This window comes from Macaca nemestrina, chromosome 6 (genome assembly GCF_043159975.1).
Source record: "Macaca nemestrina isolate mMacNem1 chromosome 6, mMacNem.hap1, whole genome shotgun sequence".
Taxonomy (NCBI): domain Eukaryota; kingdom Metazoa; phylum Chordata; class Mammalia; order Primates; family Cercopithecidae; genus Macaca; species Macaca nemestrina.
The window spans coordinates 53,641,083-53,660,861 of record NC_092130.1 but is presented as its reverse complement, the minus strand read 5'-3'; the positions used below and the strand labels follow the sequence as shown (position 1 = coordinate 53,660,861).

At 45.0% G+C, this 19,779-nt stretch overlaps 2 pseudogenes; one reads left to right on the top strand and one right to left on the bottom strand.

Moving 5' to 3' along the window:
- Positions 1–4,828: 4,828 nt before the first annotated feature.
- Positions 4,829–5,896, bottom strand: LOC139363943 (10 kDa heat shock protein, mitochondrial pseudogene; annotated as a pseudogene).
- Positions 5,897–13,185: 7,289 nt separating this feature from the next.
- LOC139363574 (protein UXT pseudogene) lies at positions 13,186–13,705 on the top strand (annotated as a pseudogene).
- The last annotated feature ends 6,074 nt before the right edge of the window (positions 13,706–19,779 follow it).

Sequence of the window (19,779 nt, the reverse complement as noted above, 5' to 3'; positions counted from 1 at the left end):
GCCACTGCACTCCAGCCCGGGCGACAGAGCAAGACTTTGCCTCAAAAAAAAAAAAAAAAAAAAAAAAAGAGAAAAGAAAGAAAGAAAGGAAAGAAAGGTTTCCTGGAAGATCTATTACTTTTTTTTTCTAAAGCAAATTCATTTAACTGTCAGATACAAGTATCTTTTGGCTACTGGAGTCTGAAAAGTATACACCTTAACACACAAATCCTTTGAAAAAATTCATAAAACTGCAACTTTTATCTTTTTTTTTTTAACAAGTTCACCTGCTGTCAAAAGCAACTTTTATCTATTCCAGTTGTAGATTGCTCATCTCTTCTGGACATTCCTAGAACAGAAAAGAATACATCTCTGATGTTTTAAATCAATAATCCATTTTTGAAGAGTTTAGAGGAATTGATACTGTCACTAAGTATCACCTTAAATAGCCTACTTTTGTTGTTCTGTTCCCTTTGGGTAATTCCCTTGAATATCCTAAGGATCTGATGCTAAGTGGATTTGATTAAGGAACTAAAAGGATTCCAACTGTTTAGCAATGTGAAACCTATCCAATATTCTTCTAGAATTTTCGCTGGATATCACAACTGTAATAGTTTATATAGTAGATCCTCACTATTTGCAGAGTTGGCCCTGCTTCCTTTTGTTTCAGAACAAAAGACAATTCTGTGAATTTGTTTCTGCCGATTAGATTTTTGAGCTTTGGGAGGAGACCATTTCACCTTGCTTTAAGTGGTTGAGAAACAAACAGTTAAATTGTTTATTATGAAAATATACAAGTTCCAATTGCCAAAATAAAGTGTCAAAGCAGTCAGTGATGGAGCTGATACATACCTGGGAGGTTTTGGCATGCCCTAAAGATGCTGTTTGCTTTCCCTATGCATTTACCAAATGAGATGTGTATCTTTTGAATAGTGTAGCACATCCATTTGAATGTGAAAAGCTTTTGGAATGTAAACTAAGACACAAAAAGGACACCTCTTCCTACAGAGTATTTTACATAGGTATGTACTATTACAAAAGATAAATTAGCTCTGCCTTTATCTATTTATTTATTTATTTTGAGATGGAGTTCTCCTGCCTCAGCCTTCTGAGTACCTGGGATTACAGGCGCCCACCACCACGAACGGCTAATTTTTGTATTTTTGGTAGAGATGGGGTTTCACCACGTTGGCCAGGTAGGTCTCAAACTGCCGATCCCAGGTAATCCGCCTGCCTCGGCTTCTCCAAGTGCTGGGAATACAGGCGCGAGCCCCCGCGCCCGGCCGATTATTATTATTATTATTATAGAGACAGAGTTTCACTCCAATACCCAGGCTGGAGTACAGGGGCACAATCTTGGCTCGCTGCAACCTCCACCTCCCGGTTCAAGCGATTCTCGTGCCTCAGCCTCCAAAGTAGCCAGGATTACAGGTAATCCCAGCACTTTGGGGAGGCTCACTAGAACCTCCATCTCCCGGGTTCAAGCGATTCTCCTACCTCAGTGTCCTGAGTAGCTGGAACTACAGGTGTGCACCACCACGCTCGGCTAAATTTATTTGAATTTATTTTATTATTTTTAGTAGAGATGAGGCCTTGCTATGTTGCTCAGGCTGCTCTCCAACTCCTGAGCTCAAGCAGTCCTCCAGCGTCAGCCTCCCAAAGTGCTGGGATTACAGGCCAAAAAGCATTATATTAGTTACCTTTAAATGCAGATATCCAGGCTGAGCGTGGTGGCTCATGCCTGTAATCCCAGCACTTTGGGAGACCGAGGCGGGTGGATCACCTGAGGTTAGAAGTTCAAGGCCGGCCGGACGCGGTGGCTCAAGCCTGTAATCCCAGCACTTTGGGAGGCCGAGACGGGTGGATCACGAGGTCAGGAGATCGAGACCATCCTGGCTAACACAGTGAAACCCCGTCTCTACTAAAAAAAATACAAAAAAACTAGCCGGGCGAGGTGGCGGGTGCCTGTAGTCCCAGCTACTCGGGAGGCTGAGGCAGGAGAATGGCCTGAACCCGGGAGGCGGAGCTTGCAGTGAGCTGAGATCCGGCCACTGCACTCCAGCAAGGGGGACAGAGTGAGACTCCGTCTCAAAAAAAAAAAAAAAAAAAAAGTTCAAGGCCAGTCTGGCCAACATGGTGAAACTCCGTCTCTACTAAAAATACAAAAATTAGACAGGCGTGGTAGCAGGCACCTGTAGTCCCAGCTACTTGGGAGGCTGAGGCACGAGAATCACTTAAAACCGGGAGGCAGAGGTTTCAGGGAGATTGCAGGATCAGCACCACTGTAGTCCAGCCTGGGCGACAGAGCAAAACCCCGTCTCAAAAAAAAAAAAAAAAAAAAAAAAATTTCAGACATCCAGTGTCTCCACTGCTTTGATCCTGTATATCAGCTGCCAAGCTGAGTTTAGGAGTTTTAAACTATATAACACCAATTTTTTTGTTTGTTTTATTGTTGTTGTTGTTTTGTTTTGTTTGAGATGGAGTTTTGCTCTTGTTGCCCAGGCTGGAGTGCAATGGCGCAATCTTGGCTCACTGCAACCTCCACCTCCCAGGTTCAAGCAATTCTGCTTCACCTCCCCAGTAGCTGGGATTACAGGCATGTGCCACCACACCCAGCTAATTTTGTATTTTTAGTAGAGACGGGGTTTCTCCATGTTGGTCAGGCTGGTTTCAAACTCGCGACCTCAGGTGATCCGCCCACTTTGGCCTCTTGAAGTGTTGAGATTACAGGCGTGAGCTACCACGCCCAGCCATAAACACCAATTGTTAAGACTTATTAGGTGTTACTGAATCAATCTGTTCTCTCAAATCATTGAATCTAATTTTTTTGAGGGGGTTGGGGGTTGGTCAGACACCTGTCTCTGTTCAGTTCTATCTTGTTTTGTGACATTGACATCAACCCCCTTTAAACTCTTTATCCTCTCTGATGTGTTCCATTCTGAAACATTCCAAAGCATCTAGTTTGGCCAAGCAACATTCTATAAGCAGAATGTAAAGCTCACCTTTAGGCAATGACTAAAACCTCTGAAGTTGATCCAAAACCCTTTTCCTCTGCCCTAATTGTATAGTCCTCATTCTTATCTTCCTTGGCGTCTGACTCCCTCACCTCCACACTTTCTCCTAATACCTGCCTCGGGGCACTTACTCTGACCATTTTGGTCACATGTCTCTGGGATGGTGCTGTCTTGGGTGGTATGGATCCACACACAGTAGCTGTAGTTGCTGGTGAAGGAATCTGTAGTCCCAAGCTGACACGAGGACCATTGCCTGCTGCATGCCCAGGGGTGATCCAGAGGGTGCTCACCTTCTGCTCTGGGTGCTGTTTAGGGTTTTAAGGTCATTACCTGCCTCCAGCTGTTTCTAACTAACCTTTTCAGACTCTCTGTGAATGACTAACTCAGGCCTTACCTTTTTAAAAAGCCCCCAAAAATTACAGTTAATAATGAAACTAACAAACATAGCTTTTTTTTTTTTTTAGAGTCTCACTCTGTCACCCAGGCTGGAGTGCAGTGGCGCGATCTTGGCTCAGTGCAACCTCTGCCTCCTGGGTTCAAGCGATTCTCCTGCCTCAGCCTCCCTAGTAGCTGGGACTACAGGCACCCACCATGATGCCCGGCTAATTTTCATATTTTCAGTAGGGACGGGATTTCACCATGTTGGCCAGCATGGGCTGTATCTCTTGAACTGGTGATCTGCCCGCCTCGGCCTCCCAAAGTGCTGGGATTACAGACGTGAGCCACCGAGCCTAGATTTCTTTAAAATACCTTTTATTGACCAGGTGCGGTGGCTCACGTCTGTAATCTCAGCACTTTGGGAGGCCGAGGCGGGCAGATCACCTGAGGTCAGGAGTTTGAGACCAGCCTGACCAACATGGAGAAACTCCGTCTCTTCTAAAAATACAAAATTAGCCAGGAGTGCTGGTACATGCCTATAATCCCAGCTACTGAGGAGGGTGGGGCAGGAGACTCGCTTGAATCTGGGAGGTGAAGGTTGTGATGAGCCCAGATCCTGAGGTTGCTCCATCTCAAAAAAAAAACAAACAAACAACAACAACAACAAAAAAAAAACCTTACAGTTGGAGGACAGGTGGATCACCTGAGGTCAGGAGTTCGAGACCAGCCTGGCCAAAATAGTGAAACCCCGTCTCTAGTAAAACTACAAAAAAAAAAAAAAAAAAAAAATGGGGCATGTGAGCCTGTAATCCCAGCTACTTGGGAGGCTGAAGCAGGAGAATTGCTTGAACCCAGGAGGCGGAGGTTGCAGTGAGCTGAGATCATGCCACTGCACTCCAGCCCGGGCTACAGAGCAAGACTCTGTCCCACCTACCACCCCACCTCACCCTCCTCCTCCACACACACACACACATACGCAAAGCTTACAGTTGGGCATGGTGGCTAATGCCTGTAATTCCAGCACTTTGGGAGACTGAGGTGGGAGGAGGCCCAGGGGTTCAAGACCAGCCTGGGCAACATAGAGAGACCTGCCCCCCATCTCTACAAAAAATAAAAGCAACTTAGCTGGGCATGATGGTGCACACCTGTGTGATCCCAGGTACTTGGGAGGCTGAGTTGGGAGGTTACTTGAGTTCAGGAGGTCAAGGCTGCAGTGAGTCATGATCACCACTACACTCCAGCCTGGGCGACAGAGCAAAACCCTATCTCTTAAAAAAAAGAAAATTTGCAATCTCTGTATGTTTTCAATTATTTTCCACCACATTTTTTCCTTTTTTTTCCATTAGTTATCATTAGTTTATTATAAGAGATATAGAAAGTATTTACATGATGAAAGATTTCAGAACTTCAGTGGAATAAGCAGCTTCACATTGATGCCATTTCAGTAGTGACCTATTTCAGTCTACATGTTTTCCAAGAATGTCACCATCTCGGCCAGGTATGGTGGCTCACGCCTGTAATCCCAGCACTTTGGGAGGACGAGGCAGGTGGGTCATGAGATCAGGAGATCAAGACCATCCTGGCTAACACGGTGAAACCCCATCTCTACTAAAAATACAAAAAATTAGCCAGGCGTGGTGGTAGGCGCCTGTAGTCCCAGCTACTCAGGAGGCTGAGGCAGGAGAATGGCGTGAACCCGGGAGGAGGAGCTTGCAGTGAGCCGAGATAGCGCCACTGCACTCCAGCCCGGGCGACAGAGCGAGACTCCACCTCAAAAAAAAAAAAAAAAAAAAAAAATGTCACCATCTCTAAATAAGAAATAATCCGGCTGGGCACAGTGGCTCACGCCTGTAATCCTAGTACTTCGGGAGGCTGAGGCAGGCGAATCACCTGAGGTCAGGAATTCAAGACCAGCCTGGCCGACAAACATGGTGAAACCTTGTCTCTACTAAAAATACAAAAACAATTAACTGGGCGTGGTGGCAGGTGCCTGTAATCCCAGCTATTCGTGAGGCTGAGGCAGGAGAATCGCTTGAAACCGGGAGACGGAAGTGGCAGTGAGTCGAGATCGCGCCACTGCGCTCCAGCCTGGGTGACAGAGCGAGATTGCCTCAAAAAAAAAAAAAAAGCCTTGTCACCTACACCTACTTTGATGCCTCCATATTCTGGGAAAAGAACTTTATCTTCAACTTTCATGCTAACTGGTTGAATCTCTCCCCTTTCCTTTAGAACCCGGTCCAATAGCGACTACTGTTGCTTGCAGTACCTTTCCTTGAGATTTCTCTGGAAGCATGATGCCTCCATTGGTTACAGTTTCGGCAGTACTCCTTTCAACCAATACTCGGTCAGAGTGGAAGAAACTTTCTAAAGGTTTGTCCCGCCGTGACTCCCTGCGCCGCAGCCTCGTACTCTGCTCTCGTGCAGCGCCGCAAGGAGAGACCCCTTTCCTTTTTTTGTATAAACTCAAGGGATACAAGTGAGGTTTTGCTACATGGGTATATTGTCTGGCCTTTTAATATAACCATCACCTGAATAGTGTAACTTATACCCATTAAGTAACTTCTCATCCTTCCTGCCTCTCCCACCCTCCCAGTCTTCCAACTTTCCAACTCAAGGGATACAAGTGAAGTTTTGCTACATGGATATATTTTCTGGACTTTTAATGTAACCATCACCCGAATAGTGTCACTTGTACCCATTAAGTAACTTCTCATCATTCCTCCCCCTCCCATCCTCACAGTCTTCCAACTCTCCCATGTGTAGTATCCCACACTCTATGTCCATGTATACACATTATTTAGCCGCCACTTGTTTTGTTTTTTTGTTTTTTGTTTTTGAGATGGAGTCTCGCTCTGTAGCCCAGGCTGGAGTGCAGTGGCATGATCTCGGCTCACTGCAACCTCCGCTTCCCAGGTTCAAACGATTCTTCTGCCTCAGCCTCCAGAGTAGCTGGGATTAGCTCCCACTTATAAGTGAGAAGTGGCTAGTTGTCTGGGACATATACCCTGGGGTTCATCGTCTTCCACTAGGAAAGTTTAGGACACAGACACACACAAGGAGTTTAGGAGCAGGGGTTTAGTAGGCGGAAGGGAAGAGAAAGAGAAACAGCTCTCTCTATGTAGGGAGAGGGATATCTGAGAGGAAAGGGCCCTGATATTTATTTATTTATTTATCTATTTTTTTATTTAGAGATGGAGTCTTGTCTTGTTCTGTTGCCCAGGCTGGAGTGCAGTGGCGCCATCTCAGCTCAATGCAACCTCCAGCTCCTGGGTTCAAGCTATTCTCCTGCCTTAGCCTCCCGAGTAGCTGGGACTACAGGCGCCCACCACCATGCTCAGCTAATTTTTGTATAGAGACAGGGGTTTCACCCCCATTTAATAGAGACGGGGGTTTCACCATATTGGCCAGGCTGGTCTCGAACTCCTGACCTTGTGATCTGCCCACCTCGGCCTCCCAAAGTGCTGGGATTACAGGCGTGAGCCACCACGCCCAGCCTATTTATACACTTTTTAAATAAATTGTTTGTGGTTTTCTGTTGAGTCCTTTGTAAATTCTGGATATTAGTCCCCTGTTGGAGTCACAGCTTGCAAATGTTTTCTCCCAATCCGCAGGTTATCTGTTCACTCTTTTGATACCAGGTACTTATAAAACGTCAATTGCATAAAGATAATGAAAAGTTTTTAAGTTTTAATAACCAAATGTGAAAGAAAGGGATTTTTTTTCTTTCCTATGTAACACCCTCCACCCCCAAATTTTTAACATAAGGCCCCAGAATTTATGCCATCAAAGGCAAACAATTTTAGCAAGAGAAAGTTTTGTTTTCTGCTTGTAGATGCTGCAGATAAACCTGAATGTTCAGGCCTGACGTCCTTCCAGAATGGAACCAGGGGCCACTGTGTCAAGGACCCTTATTGTGTGGTGTATGTCAACAGGTTGGAGCCTGGGGTTTATAAGGGAGAAGAAATGGGTAAAAACTGGGAAAAGAAAACAGACCAGGGAGAGTGTCTCTCTCATGGTATACTGTGACCACTCATGACGTACCTGTGAGTACTAAAGGCAACCCAATGGCAAAAGAAATGTTTTACATAGTATAAGTGTTTTCAGGTTCAACCAGCAAAAAGATTGGTTGCTTTCCAGTAGAGAATTGTTATTACACTCTTTCACAGGCTGTGAAGCACCCACCCATAACAATAGTGGGCTTGGAACTGAAGGATAAATGGAGATCCCACATACCATATGTCAAAATATTTAAAAGTTACCAGTTAAGCCAACAAACTGTTAAATAAAATATGTCTGTCAGGCCAGATGCCGTGGCTCATGCCTGTAATCCCAGCAATTTGGGAGGCCGAGGAGGGTGGATCTCCTGAGGTCAGGAGTTTGAGACCAGCCTGACCAACATGGAGAAACCCTGTCTCTACTAAAAATACAAAATTAGCTGGGCATGGTGGCGCATGTCTGTAATCCCAGCTACTTGAGAGGCTGAGGCAGGAGAATCTCTTGAACCTGGGAGACAGAGGTTGCAGTGAGCCGAGATCACGCCATTGCACTTCAGCCTGGGCAACAAAAGCGAAACTCTGTCTCAAAAAAAAAAAAAAAAGAAAAAGAAAAAGAACAGGCACAGTGGCTCATACCTGTAATCCCAGCGATTTGGGAGGCCAAGGTAGACTGATCACCTGAAGTCAGGAGTTTGAGACCAGCCTGACCAATATGATGAAACCCTACCTCTACTAAAAATAGAAAAATTAGCCAGGCAAGATGTCATGCACCTGTAATCCCAGCTACTCAGGAGGCTGAGGCAGGAGAATTGCTTGAACCCGGGAGGCGGAAGTTGCAGTGAGCCAAGATTGCACCATTGTACTCCAGCCTGGGCCACAAGAGTGAAACTCAGTCTCTCTCTATATATATATATGTTTATGACATATATATATATATATATATATATATATATATATATGTCTTCTCGCCTTAACGGTTATACCTCCCAAGTACTTGGGAGGTCAGAATTCTGCATCTTAATGTGACAGTGTTGGAGAGCTGGACCCTGGCCCCAATGCCTCAGCTCACTGCTGGCTCTTTTTTCTCCCCACCACTGGATTTGTCAGGCACTATGAAGGGCCTTGCATACACACAGGTGCACTCAAGTCCACATGCCTAACTGCTCCCAAGAGAAACCCAGTTGTGCTTTGGCCACACCTTGGGCCTAGAGTGGGCACACCTGCTGTGCAGTCTGCTCTGGCAGAAGGAATCCAGGGGACAAGGCACAAAAGCCATAGGAATGGAATCAGTGCTGGAGTATTTTCTAAAACAGAATGTTCTGTGATGAAGGAAATTTTTTTTCTCCTTAAAAAAAACAATTAGGCTGAGCTTGGTGGCTCACGCCTGTAATCCCAGCACTTTGGGAGGCCAAGGTGGGCAGATCATTTGAGGTCTGGAGTTCAAGACCAGCCTGACCAACATGGTGAAACCCTGTCTCTACTAAAAATACAAAAATTAGCTAGGCATGGTGGCACACGCCTGTAGTCCCAGCTATTTGGGAGGCTGAGGCAGGAGAATCGCTTGAACCTGGAAGGTGGAGGTTGCAGTGAGCTGAGATCATGCCACTGCATTCCAGCCTGGCGACAGAGCGAGACTCTGTCTCAAAAAAAAAAAAAAAAAAAAAAAAGGCTGGGCACAGTGGCTCACACCTGTAATCCCAGCTTTTTGGGAGGCCAAGGTAGGCAGATCATGATGTCAGGAGATTGAGACCATCCTGGCTAACATGGTGAAACCCCATCTCTACTAAAAATACAAAAAAATTAGCTGGGTATGGTGGCAGGCACCTGTAGCTCCAGCTACTTGGGAGACTGAGGCAGGAGAATGGCGTGAACCCAGGAGGCGGAGCTTGCCGAGATCACGCCACCGCACTCCAGCCTGGGCCACAGAGTGAGACTTCATCTCAAAAAAAAATTTTGTTTTGTTTTGTTTTATTTTGTTTTAAGAAGGGGTCTTACTATGTTGACTAAGCTAATCTTGAACTGGCCTCAAGCAATCCTCCCTCCTTGGACCCCCAAAGTGCTCCAATACAGGTGTAAGCCACCATGTCCAACCTTTTAAATTTTTTAGGCTTTACCTCTTAATACTTCAGTTACTATTTCCTAAAGATAAGGGCATTCTCTTACATAACCAGAAAGTCAGGAAATGATCATTGATACAATATTATTATTGATAAGATGTTGTGGGAAGTCAGGGACCCTGAATGGAGGGACCAGCTGAAGCCACTGGCAGAATAACATAAATTGCGAAGATTTCATGGACACTTATCACTTCCCCAATCAATACCCTTGTGATTTCCTATGTCTGTCTTTAATCTCTTAATCCTATCATCTTCATAAGCTGAGGAGGATGTATGTCACCTCAGGACCCTGTGATGATTGCGTTAACTGCACAAATTGTTTGTAGAGCATGTGTGTTTGAACAATATGAAATCTGGGCACCTTGAAAAAAGAACAGGATAACAGCAATGTTCAGGGAACAAGGGAGCTAACCTTAAACTATGACTGCCAGTGAGCCGGGCGGAAAAGAGCCATATTTCTCTTCTTTCAAAAGCAAATAGGAGAACTATCACTGAATTATTTTTCTCAGCAAGGAACATCCCTGAGAAAGAGAATGGCCCCTGAGGGTAGGCCTCTGAAATGGCCTCTTTGGGGGTGGCTGTCGTTTATGGTCGAAGCCAAAGGGATGAAATAAGCCCCGGGTTTCCTGTAGCGCTCCCAGGCTTATTAGGATGAGGAAATTCCCGCCTAATAAATTTTGGTCAGACAGGTTGTCTGCTCTCAAACCCTGTCTCCTGATAAGATGTTATCAATGACAATGTGTGCCCAAAACTTCATTAGCAATTTTTATTTCGCCCTGTCCTGTGGTCCTGTGATCTCGCCCTGCCTCCATTTGCTTTGTGATATTTTATTACCTTGTGAAGCATGTGATCTCTGTGACCCACACCCTATTTGTGCCCTCCCTCCCCTTTTTTTTTTTTTTTTTTTTTTTTTGAGACGGAGTCTCGCTCTGTCGCCCAGGCTGGAGTGCAGTGGCCGGATCTCAGCTCACTGCAAGCTCCGCCTCCCGGGTTCACGCCATTCTCCTGCCTCAGCCTCCCGAGTAGCTGGGACTACAGGCGCCCGCCACCTCGCCCGGCTAGTTTTTTTGTAGTTTTAGTAGAGACGGGGTTTCACTGTGTTCACCAGGATGGTCTCGATCTCCTGACCTCGTGATCCACCCGTCTCGGTCTCCCAAAGTGCTGGGATTACAGGCTTGAGCCACCGCGCCCGGCCCTCCCTCCCCTTTTGAAAATCACTAATAAACACTTGCTGGTTTTATGGCTCAGGGGCATCACGGAACCTGCCAACATGTGATGTCTCCCCTGGATACCCAGCTTTAAAATTTCTCTCTCTTGTATTCTTTCCCTTTATTTCTCAGACCAGCCAACACTTAGGGAAATCGAAAAGAACCCACATTGAATATCGGGGGTGGGGTTTCCCCCGATAATAATAGATCTTATTCAGATCTTTCCAGTTGTCCAAATAATGTTCTTTACGGCAAAAAAAATCCTGCATCATGTATTGTGTTCAGTGAATATGTCTCTTTAGTTGTCTTTAATTGGAAACAATCAATTTCTTTTTTTTCTTTCGTGACATTAATTTTTTTTTTTTTTTGAGACTGAGTCTCACTCTGTCACCCAGGCTGGAGTGCAGTGGCCAGATCTCAGCTCACTGCAAGCTCCACCTCCCCGGTTTACGCCATTCTCCTGCCTCAGCCTCCTGAGTAGCTGGGACTACAGGCGCCTGCCACTGCGCCCAGCTAGTTTTTTTTTTTTTGTATTTTTTAGTAGAAACAGGGTTTCACCATGTTAGCCAGGATGGTCTCGATCTCCTGACCTCGTGATCCGCCTGTCTCGGCCTCCCAAAGTGCTGGGATTACAGGCTTGAGCCACCGCGCCCGGCCATGACATTAATTTTTTAAATAGATATGGGGTCTTGCTATGTTGCCCAGGCTGGTCTCCAACTCCTGGCCTTAAACAATTCTCCCACCTTAGCTTCCCAAAGTGCTGGGATTACGGCATAAGCCGCTACACCTGGCTGACATTAATATTTTTGAAAAATACTGGTCATTTATTTTGTAGAGTGTCCTTCAAGTTTGGGTTTGGCTGAAGCCTTATGACTAAATTCAGAGGAGGTATTTTTGGCAGAAACTTCACAGATTTCTCAGTGCATTATATCCAGTAAGCACATGACGTCAATTTCTTCTCATCTGGTGATTTCTAACTTTGATCTCAGGATAAGGATGTGTTTGCCAGTTTTCTCCACTGTAAGATAATTCTATTTTTCTCTCTATAAGTAAGACTCTATAGGGAGCCACATGTTTCAGATGCCAGGCCTGAGTTCTTCATCTTCGTGGTAGGAATAATAGTGTATATGAGGCTTTTCAGGCCATGACTTCAGCTCACATTCTCATCTGCCCTAACCCCACCTTTACCTGTGTTCTCTGCCTGGCTGGTGCTTCCCCAGCCTCTCCATCCTCAGATTCACCCGCTTTCCCAGCTCCCTGGGCGAAGTTGATTTGCACGAACTATTGGAGACCTATAGTGCTTTGCCCTTACTGCTAACCAAGCCGTTCCTGGGCACTGGTGATTTGTGTTTGTGTAAATATAGTTTTTCCTTGGCATTCCTGGGGGATTGGTTCTAGGAGCCCTGTAGATACCAAAATCCAAGGCTGCTGAAGTCCCTGATACAAAATGGTGACATATTTATAACCTATCCATGTCGTCCCATATACTTTAAATCACCTCTGGATTACATATAATACCTAATACAATGTAAATACTATACAAATGGTTGTTATGCTGTATTGTTTACAGAATAATAAGAAAGAAATCTGTACATGTTCAAAACAGATGAATATTGTTTTCTTTCTTTTTTTTTTTTTTTTGAAACAGAATCTGGCTCTGTTGGGCTGGAGTGCAGTAACATGATCTCAGCTCACTGCAGCCTCAACCTACCAGGCTCAAGGGATTCACCTCAGCCTCCCAGTAGCTGAGTAGCTGGAGCTACAGGCATGCACCACCATTCCTAGCTAATTATTGTATTTTTTGTAGACATGGGCTTTTGCCACGTTGCCCAGGCTGGTCTTGAACTCCTGGGCTCAAGTCATCCACCCATCTCAGCCTCCCAAAATGCTGAGATTACAGCTGTGAGCCACCATGCCAAAGCATTTTCTAAATATTGTCAATCCGTAGTTGGTTGAATTCACAAATGCTGAACTCACAGAGAGGAAGGGCCAACTGTAGTTATGTAATGATCAGTGGACTGCAAACTTCTTGGGGATAGAATTGGGTTTTATTTAGTTTTGCATCTTGGAATATGTTAAATTGTTACTGTTTTCATTTTGTGTTGTGTTTGTTTGTTTGTTTGTTTTTTGAGACAGGGTCTTACTCTGTCACCCTCGCTAGAATCCAGTGGTGCAGTCATAGCTCACTGCAGCCTCAGACCCCTCGGCTCAAGGGATCCTTGCTTCTCAGCCTCCCCTGTACCTGGGACTACAGGCGTGCACCACCACATTTGGCTAATTTTTGTTTATTTTGTAGAGACAGGGTTTCGCCATGTTGCCCAGTTTGGTCTGGAGCTCAGGTGATCCGTCCACCCATTTCTGCTTCCCAAAGGGCTGGGATTATAGATGTGAGCCACAGTGTCTGGCCTTTTTGTTTCGTGTTTGTTTGTTTGGATTTTCTGGATGAATGAGTACCTAGGTAAGGAGACACCAGCTTATTGCTGGCAGCCCTGAGGAGCCCATCATGGCAACGCCCCCTAAGTGGTGGGCAGTGGAGGCCACGAGGGAGAGAGTGCTGCGCCACAAGACTTTCATCAGTGACACGCTGCAGCGGGACTTGCGAAAGGTGCTGGACCATCAAGACAAGATACATGAACAGCTGGCCAAATACCTTCAACTGAGAAACGTCATTGAGCGACTCCAGGAAGCTAAGCACTCGGAGTTATATATGCAGGTAGATTTGGCTGTAACTTCTTCACTGACACGGTGGTCCCAGATACTTCATGCATCTATGTGGCCCTGGGATATGGTTTTTTCCTGGAGTTGACACTGGCAGAAGCTCTCAAGTTCATTGATCGTAAGAGCTCTCTCCTCACAGAGCTCAGCAACAGCCTCACCAAGGACTCCATGAATATGAAAGCCCATATCCACATGTTGCTAGAGGGACTTAGAGAACTACAAGGCCTGCAGAATTTCCCAGAGAAGCCTCACCATTGACTTCTTCCCCCCATCCTCAGACATTAAAGAGCCTGAATGCCAAAATAAATAAATAAATAAATAAATAAATAAATAAATAAGAAGAGACACCAGTGAAAATTATTTGCTTGGGTTTCAATGCTTATATCAGATCACAGTCTCTAGCCTTACGGAATAATGCAACGTAGAAGGAACCCTACTGAAAGATAACAATAAAGATGTAAATCATCTCTTGATTCTAAATCAAACAGTTTACATCTGGAAGAGATCCAATATTCAAATCTGCTATTTCATAATAGAAATGGAGGTGCAGTGCCAGGCGCGGTGGCTCACGCCTGTAATCCCAGCACTTCGGGAGGCCGAGGCAGGCGGATCATGAGGTCAGGAGATCGAGACCATCCTGGCTAACACGGTGAAACCCCATCTCTACTAAAAATACAAAAAATTAGCCAGGCCTGGTGGCAGGCGCCTGTAGTCCCAGCTACTCAGGAGGCTGAGGCAGGAGAATGGCGTGAACACAGGAGGCGGTGCTTGCAGTGAGCAGAGATCGTGCCACTGCACTCCAGCCTGGGTGACAGAGTGAGACTCTGTCTCAAAAACAAAAACAAAAACAAAAACAAAAAAGAAAAGAATTGGAGGCGTAGTGAGAGTAAAGAGTAAAGGATCCCCAAGATGAAGCAGAGCTGGGACCACACCTCAAACTTTGTGTCCAAGGCATCTTCACAGGGCTAAATTCTTTTCAGTTTTGATCCAGCCCTTTACAAACCCAAAATAGGATGGACAAATTTCATGACCAGGAAAGATTTTCAGAGATCCCAAATTAAGGTAGTTTTACTCATTTTTTTGTATTGAGGTAAAATGCACAGAAATAAAATGAACCATTAACCATTTTTAAGTGTACAATTTAGTGGCATTTGCTGCACTAGTTTGTTGTTTCTTGTTCTCATATTAAAAATATAAAAATTTCACACATGAAATTCCATTAGACCCCATCCCACTTAAGTTCTAGATAAAGAGTTATTTTCAGAAGGAGGGTGGGTGAAAGTTTATGTGGAGAAAGAATGTAATCAGTCCTCTCCTCTCTCATCCCACACAAGACTCTTGGGAAGGGGAGATGCTGAGTTAACCCTTTAGCGAACACTTGCCAAAAACAGTAACTCTTTCTTCAAGTGCACTATTTTATTGGAGAAGTTTTTTGTTTTGTTTTGTTTTGTTTTCTGTTAGGCTGTAAGGGAGAAAAACAAAACAAAACAAAACAAAACCTTTCCTCGATGGTTTAGTAAGTGAGGCCTGCAAATTAAACTCACAAAAGACATTAACAGTAGCAAAGGTATATGTTACTTCTCTTTGTTTTCTGTTGCTTAGAGCAGAATATTGGAAACTGGATAACATATAGACAAAAAATATTTTTTGTTTTTCTTTTTGAGATGGAGTCTCATTTTGTTGCCCAGGCTGGAGTGCAGTGGCACGATCTTGGCTCACTGCAACCTCCGCCTCCCGGGTTCAAGCGATTCTCCTGCCTCAGCCTCCTGAGCAGCTGGAACTACAGGTGTGTGCCACCATGCCCAGGTAATTTTTGTATTTTTAGTAGAGACGGGGTTTCGCCATGTTGGCCAGGCTGGTCTCGAATTCCTGACCTCATGATCAGGGTGATCCACCTACCTCGGGCTCCCAAAGTGCTGTGGTTACAGCCGTGAGCCACCATGCTCGGCTGACAAAAAAGTTATAAAAGCTGAGAAGTCCAAGGTCAGAGGGCTGCACTTGGTGAGGGCCTTCTTGCTGATGGAGACTCTCTACAGTGTGACAAGGCAGTGTAGGACATTGCATGGTGATGGGGCTAGGTATGCTAGGTCAGATCTTTCTTCCTTTTCTTATAAAGCCACCAGTCCCACACTACCCATTAATTCATTATTCACCTCTTAAAAGCCTCCCCTCCCCGGTAACATTATCACATTGAAAATTAAATTTCTTTTCTTTTTAAAAATTTTTTTGAGATGGAGTCTCCCTCTGTCATCTGGGCTGGAGTGCAGTGGTGCAGTCTTGGCTCACTGCAACCTCTGCCTCCCAGGTTCAAGAGATTCTCCTGCCTTGGCCTCCAGAGTAACTGGGATTATAGGTGTGCACCATCATGCCCAGCTAATTTTTGTATTTTTACTAGAGATTGGGTTTCACCATGTTGGCCAGGTTGGTATTGAACTCCTGACCTCAGGTGATCCATCTGCCTCAGCCTCCCAAAGTGCTGGGTTTACAGGCGTCAGCCACCACACTCAGCCTGAAAATTAAATTTCAACATGAGTTTTGGATGGGATAAATATTCAAATCATAGCATTTATTAATGTTAATATTTTTATGTGCACAGGGACTTTACAGAAATAAAGTGCAAATCCAGAGAGGTAGTTAGACCTAAGGGCTTATATACCATTTTATTTTATGTTATTTGTTTTGAGACGTAGTCTTGCTCTGTCAACCCAGGCTGGAGTGCAATGGCGTGATCTTGGCTCACTGCAAGCTCCGCCTCCCAAGTTCTCCTGCCTCAGCCTCCCATGTAGCTGGGACTACAGGCGCCTACCACCATGCCTGGCTAATTTTTTGTATTTTTAGTAGAGATGGGGTTTCACCGTGTTAGCCAGGATGGTCTCGATCTCCTGACCTCATGAACCGCCCACCTCTGCCTCCCAAAATGCTGGGATTACACGCGTGAGCCACCGTGCCGGCTATATACCATTTTAATGAAAAGCAATAAGTGGTAGAGAAGTGACCAGACAGAGGAAAAAGGGTTTGGGCTTCTAAAAGTGGTAAATGGCAGGAAGGTGACCAGGAAATGTATAGCAGATAAGTGTTGCTTAGTAAGCCTTGTTATGCAAATAAGAGTCATTTTCCCCTCTCTGATATGGAAAAAGAAAACACCTTTACAAGGAGGCTTTTATGCCCTGCTTATAGGCAGAAAGTGGGAGGACATGGAGTTCTTCTTTCATGTGCTGCTTCCTAATTGCCATCAGCTCAAACTCATCTTTATGCGGAAGTGGCATATTTAGGGGTGGCAGATTCTGATCTCCTTCAATGCCTTGAGGATTTTGTCTTGGGTCTAAAAACAGCAGGGGGCTAAAAGCCTGGCAGCTTTGATGAGAGTTTTAGTTGACTCATCATCCAACTGAAAAGAGTGGGGGTGGTGACTATTTAGGAACCCTGTGTAGGTGGAAGTGGTTGGTTTGTCGTTGTGTCTGACTCTTGCTCAGGCTTCACAGTCGGTGACTACCTCTCACTTGAGGCCCGCCCCCAGATCCCCAGCCCACCAGGATTTCCCTTCAGTGGCGCTTGCTTTGAAGCCTACTTCTTTGGCTCCAAGCACAAAACCCAGGGATTTTTAGTGGGTTGTGGTTTTCTTTTCTTTTCTTTCTCTTTCTTTCTCCTTCCTTCCTTTTTTCTTTCTTTCTTTCTGTTTCTTTCTTTCCCTCCCTGTCTTTCTCTTTCTTTCTTTCCCTCCCTCCTTCTTTCCTTCCCTCCCTCCCTCCTTTCTTTCTTTCCCTCTTTCTTTCCCTCTTTCTTTCTTTCTTTCTTTTCTTTCTTTCTTTCTTTCTTTCTTTCTTTCTTTCTTTCTTTCTTTCTTTCTTTCTTTCTTTCTTTCTTTCTTTCTTTCTTTCTTTCTTTCTTTCTTTCTTTCTTTCTTTCTTTCTTTCTTTCTTTCTTTCTTTCTTTCTTTCTTTCTTTCTTTCTTTCTTTCTTTCTTTCTTTCTTTCTTTTCTCTCTCTCTCTTTTTCTTTCTTTCTCTTTCATTCTTTCTTTTCATTCCTTCTTTTTTTTTTTTTTTTTTTTTTTTTTTTTTTTTTTGAGACGGAGTCTCGCTCTGTCACCCAGGCTGGAGTGCAGTGGCCGGATCTCAGCTCACTGCAAGCTCCGCCTCCCGGGTTCACGCCATTCTCCTGCCTCAGCCTCCCGAGTAGCTGGGACTACAGGCGCCCGCCACCTCGCCCGGCTAGTTTTTTGTATTTTTTAGTAGAGACGGGGTTTCACTGTGTTAGCCAGGATGGTCTCGATCTCCTGACCTCGTGATCCGCCCGTCTCGGCCTCCCAAAGTGCTGGGATTACAGGCTTGAGCCACCGCGCCCGGCTCTTTTCATTCCTTCTTTTTTTCTTTCTTTTTGAGATGGAGTCTCGCCCTGTGGCCCAGGCTGGAGTGCAATGGCATAGTCTTGGCTCACTGCAACCTCCGCCTCCTGGGTTCAAGCAACTGTGCCTCAGTCTCCCGAGTAGCTGGGATTACAGGCACGCACCACCACGTCCCGCTAATTTTTTGTATCTTTAGTAGAGATGGGGTTTCACCATGTTGGCTATGCTGGTCTCGAACTCTTGACCTCATGATCTGCCCGCCTTGGCCCCCCAAAGTGTTGGGATTACAGGTGTGAGCCACTGCGCCTGGTTTTTTGCTTTTTTAAAATTTATTTTGATTTTTTTGTAGATATGCGGTCTTTCTATATTGCCAAAATTATTGGGCTCAAGCAATCCACCCACCTCAGCCTACCAAAGTGTCGGGATTACAGGCATAAGCCACCATGCCCACCCTGGTTGTTTTAAAAAATATATTCCTTTTTCAGTCTCTACAACTTCACTGAAGACTCTATATTTGAAATATCTTTGTTTTTTCTTAACATACTACTTTTTATTCAATTCGACAAATATATGTTAAATAAATGTTTTAAGTCCTTTCCCTGTGCATCAAATTTGTCAGATCTGTGTCCAATCTAAAGTTTAAGTCCACGTGGCTCTTAATCTCTCTGAGAAGAAAAGCCTAGTAGGAAGGATAAATGATATGCTTATTTGATAAATATTTATTAAACTTCCTAATAGCAGGAATGATGCTAGGCACTAGGCATGCAAAGGTGAATTGGTCAGGGTTCTGGTGCTCCAGGACTCACTGGGTGTGATGGGAATTGTCAGTTTCAGTTGACAATAATGTTACCAGCGGAAGAGATCGGAGTCACCCTGAGTTACCAGCCGCCTGTCCAGCCTTAGATCTGTATAGGTACTCAGTAACTTTGGTTCTTGCCTCCTCAGAAGAAAGAATTCTACTGAAGGGCATAAGGAGTGAGACAAGTTTCAGAGCAGGAGTAGAAGTTTATTTAAAACGGCTTTAGAATAGGAAAGAAGGAAAGCACACTTGGAAGAGACCCAAAGAACAAAAAGGGAGAGTCAAGTGCCCCCATTTAACTGTGATACTAGGACATTTTTTTTTGAGATAGAGTCTCCCTCTGTCACAGGCTGCAGTGCAGCGGTGTGATTACAGGCATGAGCCCACCGCGCCGGCGATACTAGGACTTGTATAAGCTCACCTCTTTCCCATGATTCTTCCCTCAGGGTGGGCTGCCCGCATGCGCAGTGCCCTCCTTACCCTTTGGAACTGAGCACAGCGCAGTGTGTTTAGGGAGTTATAAGCATGTCCATCTGAGGCTTTCTTCCTTTTTCCGGTGGAGTTTACCTGGAAGATCACACTTCGCCATTTTTGCCTCTTAATATGCATGCCTAGGAAGGAAGTTTCTTTTCCCTGGGGCTTGCATTCAATTAATATTTTGATATTAACAGGTGTGGACCATCAGGAAATGCCCTTTCCCTGGCGCTGCCAAAGTATCGCACTCAGAGAGGCAATGCCGCAATTGCTGATATGCTTAGTGGGTTGGGGAGAGCCCTCTCCTGTCTGGCTCCTGCCTATCCAACTACCTGTACGTAACAATAAGACTCATTCACTGAACTTAACCAAAAAACCTCTAAGAAATGTTTGAAATTTGCATTTAGAACAGGAAATGTGTGGTCTTATAAGACATCCTCACAAAAATGTAGGACTAGGAGTTCTCTTAAGATCTTCTCTTATAACAATTATTTGAGTAATAAAGAACACTAGGCCAGGCCCAGTGACTCATGCCTGTAATCCCAGCACTTTGGGGGGCCAAGGCGGACAGATAATCTGAGGCCAGGAGTTTGAGAGGAACCTGGTCCAACATGATGAAACCCTGTCTCTACTAAAAATAAAACAATTAGCCAGCTGTCGTGGCAGGTGCATGTAATCCCAGCTACTTGGGAGGCCGAGGCAAGAGAATTGCTTGAACCCGGGAGTTGGAGGTTGCAGTGAGCCGAGATTGAG